The sequence below is a fragment of the Phaenicophaeus curvirostris genome, chromosome 9 (genome assembly GCF_032191515.1).
Source record: "Phaenicophaeus curvirostris isolate KB17595 chromosome 9, BPBGC_Pcur_1.0, whole genome shotgun sequence".
Taxonomy (NCBI): domain Eukaryota; kingdom Metazoa; phylum Chordata; class Aves; order Cuculiformes; family Cuculidae; genus Phaenicophaeus; species Phaenicophaeus curvirostris.
In genome coordinates this window covers 28,790,744-28,797,267 of record NC_091400.1, presented here as the reverse complement: position 1 = coordinate 28,797,267, position 6,524 = coordinate 28,790,744, and positions in this window count along the sequence as shown.

The window sequence follows — 6,524 nt, the reverse complement described above, 5'->3', positions numbered from 1 at the left end:
GCACTGTGATATATTGCCCCACTTGTATAAGATTGTTCTTAATGATTTATTCAATAAAGGCCATGACTGAAAGTTATTGCGAAGAAAGAATGAAGAAATAATGAGTATGTGAATGTGCAACAGTTCATTCACAGTTCATGAAAACATGTGTAGTTCCTAAAAATATTTACATATATCTATACACCGTTTAGCCCAGGCAATTATATTCTGATATGTGAAACAAAATACTACCGGTACACACCTATAAAAGACAAAGATACTATATTTGTCTCCCACATCAGAGGCTATAAAAAAAATGTAATAGAAGTATTTATTATTATAATAGATACCAGATTTCATTACCATGACCGTATTAGCCCTTCCTAACATCCTGCAAAAAGGTTCTAGTGCTGCAGTTTGTTTTAGCACTATCAAAGGAAAAAGTTACCTTATGGAAATTTTCAAAATTATGGTGAAATAAAAGATGTAATTTTCCCAGGACATAAAACTTAGATACTGAAAATGAAGACAAAAATAAAAAAAAAAAGCATGTATTTTGCTTAATGAACAAAATAAATTACCTTTGCTTTCTTCTACAGAGGTAAACAGAAGTTCAAGATCAATAGATTACTCATTATCTATTTGCTTGCATCTCAAAACTGCCACCAAGTTTGACCTCACACAAAGGATTACTCTATTTTGAGAAAACAAGCAACATTTCCATAATGCTTTTAAACACACCTCGCATATATTAACATTTTCTGGAAAAAAATTTGGCTTGATTTATATGAAATTCCCATTAAATTAGAAAACTAAACATTTAGTTCTGGTCTGTAATGAAGCAGACTTTCATACTAAATATTATCTGCATATAGAACAACAAGAAGGACCTGATATGGCAGAGTATAGCCATGCCAATTCACATTGATTTCCCTAGTATTTGGCTTGAATAATGACTGTAGGCTAAAAGCTGAAAAATGAAGACTGGCTCCATTTTATATCTGCAGGAAAACTTCTACTGAGCCGATTTAGGCAGGAATTTTGGAACATCTTGGGCAAAATCAGTGCAAAATGGTGGCCAAAGCACTGACATAGGATTTTCAGGTTTTAAGTCAATGATCACGGCATTACAACAGCTCTGTAATGAAAACCAACAGTGTCAGTGACCAAATGCAGCTGAGGGGTGCTGAGTCAGGGCAGTGTCACATGAAAATGGTCTCTCAAAGTCAAAACAAAGCTTTTATTTTGGAGCACATTCATCCTTGCCAGATCCCAGTGACAGTAACTGAGTGAGTGGAGGAAAACTGCCATGTCAACCAGCTTAGTCCAAACAGTGCTGGGAAAAAAAGCATTCAACCCCAGAATGCAAAGTCAATCCTTTATAGAGGCAACGTTCATCTTCTTTTGCCTTTTTTTTTTATTTGCAGTACTGCAGCATTTTGTTTTGCTAGAGTGCAGTATTTGTCCATCACAAGACTCCTGTAATATGCAACATTTTTGCACCTCTTGCTTCATTAAATTGTTTATTAAGTTATAAGTTCCTTAGAAGTCAGTAAGGATAAACAAGTATTAATAAATGAATGTTTCAGGAATGTGAAATGTATCAATAAAACTCACACTTACAAAAAAAGTAGCCACCAAATTCTTTTTATATTACAAAGGAGACTAGATTAACTTTATGTGTATTTTTTCCATTTTGCATGGTTGAAAGCATTAGAAATCCATAGCCACAGAGAAAGGAGTAGATCTCTGTGTAGAGAAAGGCAGACATCTGTTTCTTTAAAAACACTCGGGGAAGGTGTTTGCCTAATTATTTTGCCTAATTTTATTAGGCAAATGTAAGAATTAACCACATCAATCAAATCCTAAACGGGTAGTTGAAATACTTTAGAATACAGAAAATTAATTCTAGACTAAAGAGACTTCTCATTCTATCACCCGAGTAGCAGTGACCACTCTAAATGTTTCATGCCAGCTGCCAAATGTTGTAAAGAAAACAGAAACCATGAATTCACAAAGCAACTGCTCAGCCACACAGGGCTGACACAGCAGGTCTGCTCGTCTCTGCAGCAACCTCTTCTACGGTTGGAAACATCTTCTGATTTTGAGATAGGTAATATGAATAACCCATATACCTCCTTCTCAAACCCTTCTGGTTAAATTATGGCTCATTTTCTTCAACTGCAAAAGCCTGCTGACTACCAGGTGACTTAGTTTGCCTTCCACTTGACCCCTTGTCATCTGCCCATAAATCTATCACACCCACTATTTACCAGTATCTGTAAATGCTTCACCTTGTTCATTTTCCATTACGTTGCACACCTTTCTCTTTCATTGTTCAACCCTGAATAATCCTTTCCATATGTTCCATTTCACTTCCCCAAAATCCATAAATTCTTATTTCAGGTCATGATAATTTTTCTGCCTTCTCATTCAAAGAAAACCACAACCACATCAGTGATATTTTCACATAGTTCCCAACTATTTTTCATCAGTTTATAAAGCAAAAGCACTCTCTGACCAACAGCCTGATGTTTCTCTATCCCCCACACTGCTACAGCCGTAGTTTTTGTTGCTTCCCCACCAGACGTTTTGGCCCCTACCCAAACTTCTTGTCTGTAGTTCCTGTCATCTGGAACAAACTGTATTAATACTGTCTAGCTAACTCTTCATCTCATGTAAATCCAAGTTCACAATATCCTTTATTTTCTTCCCTTTGGATTATCTCTATTTCTCCTTCCTCCTCCTCCTCCTGCTGTTCCAGCTCTGGAAAGCATTAAGTCTTCAGTACCCATGAATATCATACTAATGACTTAAAAAGAGAATGCTGGTCTTGCTTTTTCTAAACAACACAGAATAGAAAACAGATTAAGATATCCTATTACATTAAAAAAAAAAAGAATAAATTTGAATAAAATCCTAGACCTCCTTAAGATGTCTTGGTGTTTAAATAATGCTTGAGCCATTCTCTAAAACAGCTCAGGAAAAAAAGTGCTTGCAAAGATACATAAAGCTACAAGTTTGCTTTCACATGATCTGTTAAATGAAGAGTAAACAAAGAGATCTGATGCCTGGCTGACAGTTTTGTGGATAATACAGCTACTCTGCAGATAATGAGATTGCCAATTGTTTTGTTAGGCAAATGATGGTGATAAATACAGTAATATATAAGACAAACTTGGTTTGTTCTTGTTTCCCTTTTAATTATGGAAGTTAGAGGCATTCAGCCCGTGTCCCGCATCAAGCCAGTCTATTCTGGAGATCCCTCTTGGAGACGACCTGGGGACATGAGGTTCTGGCAGCAAGTTCCCACCTTCTTTCCCTACCGCCTTCTCCTCTTCCCACTGCCCATCACAAAAATGAACATGCTCATCAGGCTCAACAAAATCCCAGGAGCTCTAGGTTTGCTTGGCAGGTGTGATAATTGCAGTACCAATGGGAAGCTAACACCTGTCACTCCACATGGACAAAATGCCAGGTCTTTCCAGAAGTACTGTAATGTCTTAAATGGTATATAAATTAATCTCACATGTCCCTATCTATTACATAAAAGGATACCGGCTATCACTAATGAAATTCATTAAAATTAATTAAAATTGCTCCAGCTATTGATTTAGAACTGAAACTAATATAGAACAATTAATAAAACACTGAAATTATACAGCTAGAGTACCTTTTCTCCTTTGAAAAACAGAAGTTATTTATACTTCATGTCAGTTTATGACAAGCTATATTAACTCACTGTAACCATTGGTAGAAATAGTATTCAAATAGTTTATATTTTTTAAGTACTGCTGAGTTGAGCAAAGTCACTGCATTGTACCCAGAGCCTTCTAGAATGATAAAACAGCTTCTGACCATTAATGACTATTAAAGCCTCCACGAGAAAAGAAAATATTTTCTTCATTTGAATCTTATAGGATTATACTAATCTAAAATCATCCTCTCAAGTCACTAGCTAATAAGCCACACTTCCTCTTCTTAATAAATCTGATTGGAATTTTAACTATTGTATTTTTTTTATTATTTTAACATGATTGAATATATAAAACAATTACATCATGATTTTTAAGTTAACTGAATTTCCAATCCACAATTAGCAAATAATAGAAAAAGCAAGAAGTGACTTACATGCTTTTACTTCACTTTCACATAACTGTGAAAATGACAAATCCCAAAACCAATCAAGTTTATCGCTTACTCATGCACAGTACCAGCTCAAACCTCATAATATTTTCATTCAATCCTGGACAACCAGAGAGTTAAAACTAGATTTTTATTTTTTTATTTGTTGGCTCAAAACACTATGTTCTAAACCAATCCATCTCTGGCTGTCAGTACTTTCAAGAGTAGTAATTTAAAACTAATAATACTTTAGCAGCCAACAAAACCTTAAGTGGAGATTAAAACACAATAGAAATGTGACTTGACTCTCCTCCCACAGTCTCTCTCATATGATGGCAATTCTCTGCTTTAGTTTTACAGTTTGCTCAATAAACAGTAATATAGTTACCATATAACTAAGGTTAAACGTTGCCATCAGTTGGCCATCAAAGAAGATAACAGAGTCTTCAAATGAGAGGGGGGTTTCTGTGCTTGTGTGCTGCCTGTTGGCCAGGAATGAAGCTTTCATACTCATAGGAGTATAAAAAGCAACAACAAGAAAAAATTCCTGCAGCGACTATTAGTGTCTTTTTCAGTAACAGGAGTCTATAAATCATGGTGATGTTTTCGCCTGAAGGTTCTGCCAGTGCTTAGCACAGCCTCCCCTTGCAGCCAGTTCCAGCACAGGGGTTGCAGTTCAGCTTTTATTATACACACAGAGACCCCTGTTCCCTGTCCTACTTATCACAGATCTAACACAGGCCAGAATGTAGCTATCACCCAATCCTACTACTTGCAATACCTGCCTTCGCATGCTGGTTGACACTTGGGAACGGCAGCACCACAGCGCTGTGTATGATGAGCTGCAGTTCCAGCGGACAACCTGGGCTTCTCCTTGTCCTGGATGTGTTCATGGCCCTGGAGTCCCACAACTGATGCCACCAGTCACAGAAAAACAGAGATGGCTTAGCAAGGTAATCCAGTCCCAGGGAATGAACTAAACTATCTGGGCAGGTAAAACAGGAAAATACCTACTTTTGGAGGCCATCTGCCTTCTGACCTGCATTGGCTCCACACAACCCTCAACTGGTCTCACTTAGAAAAACAATGAGTTCAAACAGATGACAGCTCCTACTCTGAAGTGCAGGTTTGCAATTAGGTATTGTAGCAGGCACATTAATAGGAATAAGTTATCGGCATACATCTTCCTTGTTTTTCATATTAAAAAGGGAAAATTAGCAAAGCCTTCAGGACAACTATAGTTCAAGGTTGGGAAAAACCCTTCCACTTTTAGCTGCAAAGATGCAGTTCCACATCCCAGTGGGCATATGCATGAGTGCTGGAGGCATTTGGCATCAAAAAATGTGCTGGAAAACAGGATGGAAAGAGGAACTGTTCTTGACAGCATCTGCTGACTCTCATCTAAAAAGAATAAACTATAATTTTGGTTTTTACAATGTGATCTATTTCATATTCATATCTCATAGGCTTCATTTGCTTCATTATAAAATAAATTTAATCTGAAACCCTCTACTTAAACAACATTCTTGCAGAAAAAAGAAGGGACACCCTTTAATGCCCATCGCTATTGCGAACTATTCCTGGCAAAATGGAGGAAGAAAAAGGGAGCAGAGAAGAAAGGTCATTATAATACCATTGATATTACAAATCCAAATACTGTGTAAATTACACACCAAAAATCTTCCTCCTCTGAAAATTTTAATAGCAAACCTGTAAAAAATACCTCTATATTAGCAAGGCTTTATTAAAGATACCAAATGTTATGTGGTATTTACTGCTTTCCTGCAGCACATTATCATAAGCACTTGCACAACAATGTATAATTTAAATTAATAGCTAAGTTCTCATTGGTATCTTTGAAAGGAGCTTATACCCTAATTTACTAAAAGCACTCATCTGCAGCAAGTGTTTCTGTTATTTATTAGAATTAATTAAATCTTTCTGTATTATTTTAAAAAGTAAATCTTGTAGATCCTTAAGGACCTACTCTAACAACAGCAATCAGAAGAGATGATCAAGAAGCCTTATTTCAGAAAAGCATGTAAGACTCCAAAGGAAAGAAGAGATCCTGCTAAACAGCAAAGCCAAAGTGAGGTACAACTGCAGCAGCACTACAGGAATCATTTAATAGTCTGCTCCAAAGCAGGGGGAGTGACGGGGACCAGGACAGAATAGATAGATAGCACGAGGTCAAAATCAAGGACTAAAAGATGCAAGATCAGAAACCTGTATTCTGGAAAAACATAGCAGAGCTGTAGCAATGAGGCATATTGAGCAGGAAAAGAGCTGCTGCTTGGATGTCTTAATTTGCAAAAGCAGTGCTCAATCACGGACCTAACCCAGTGTTTGGCTGTGTTCGTTAAGCTCTTCAATTGCCAGAGAAGCTGGCTGCTGAGAGCTGTTGGGATGATGCTCTCGGG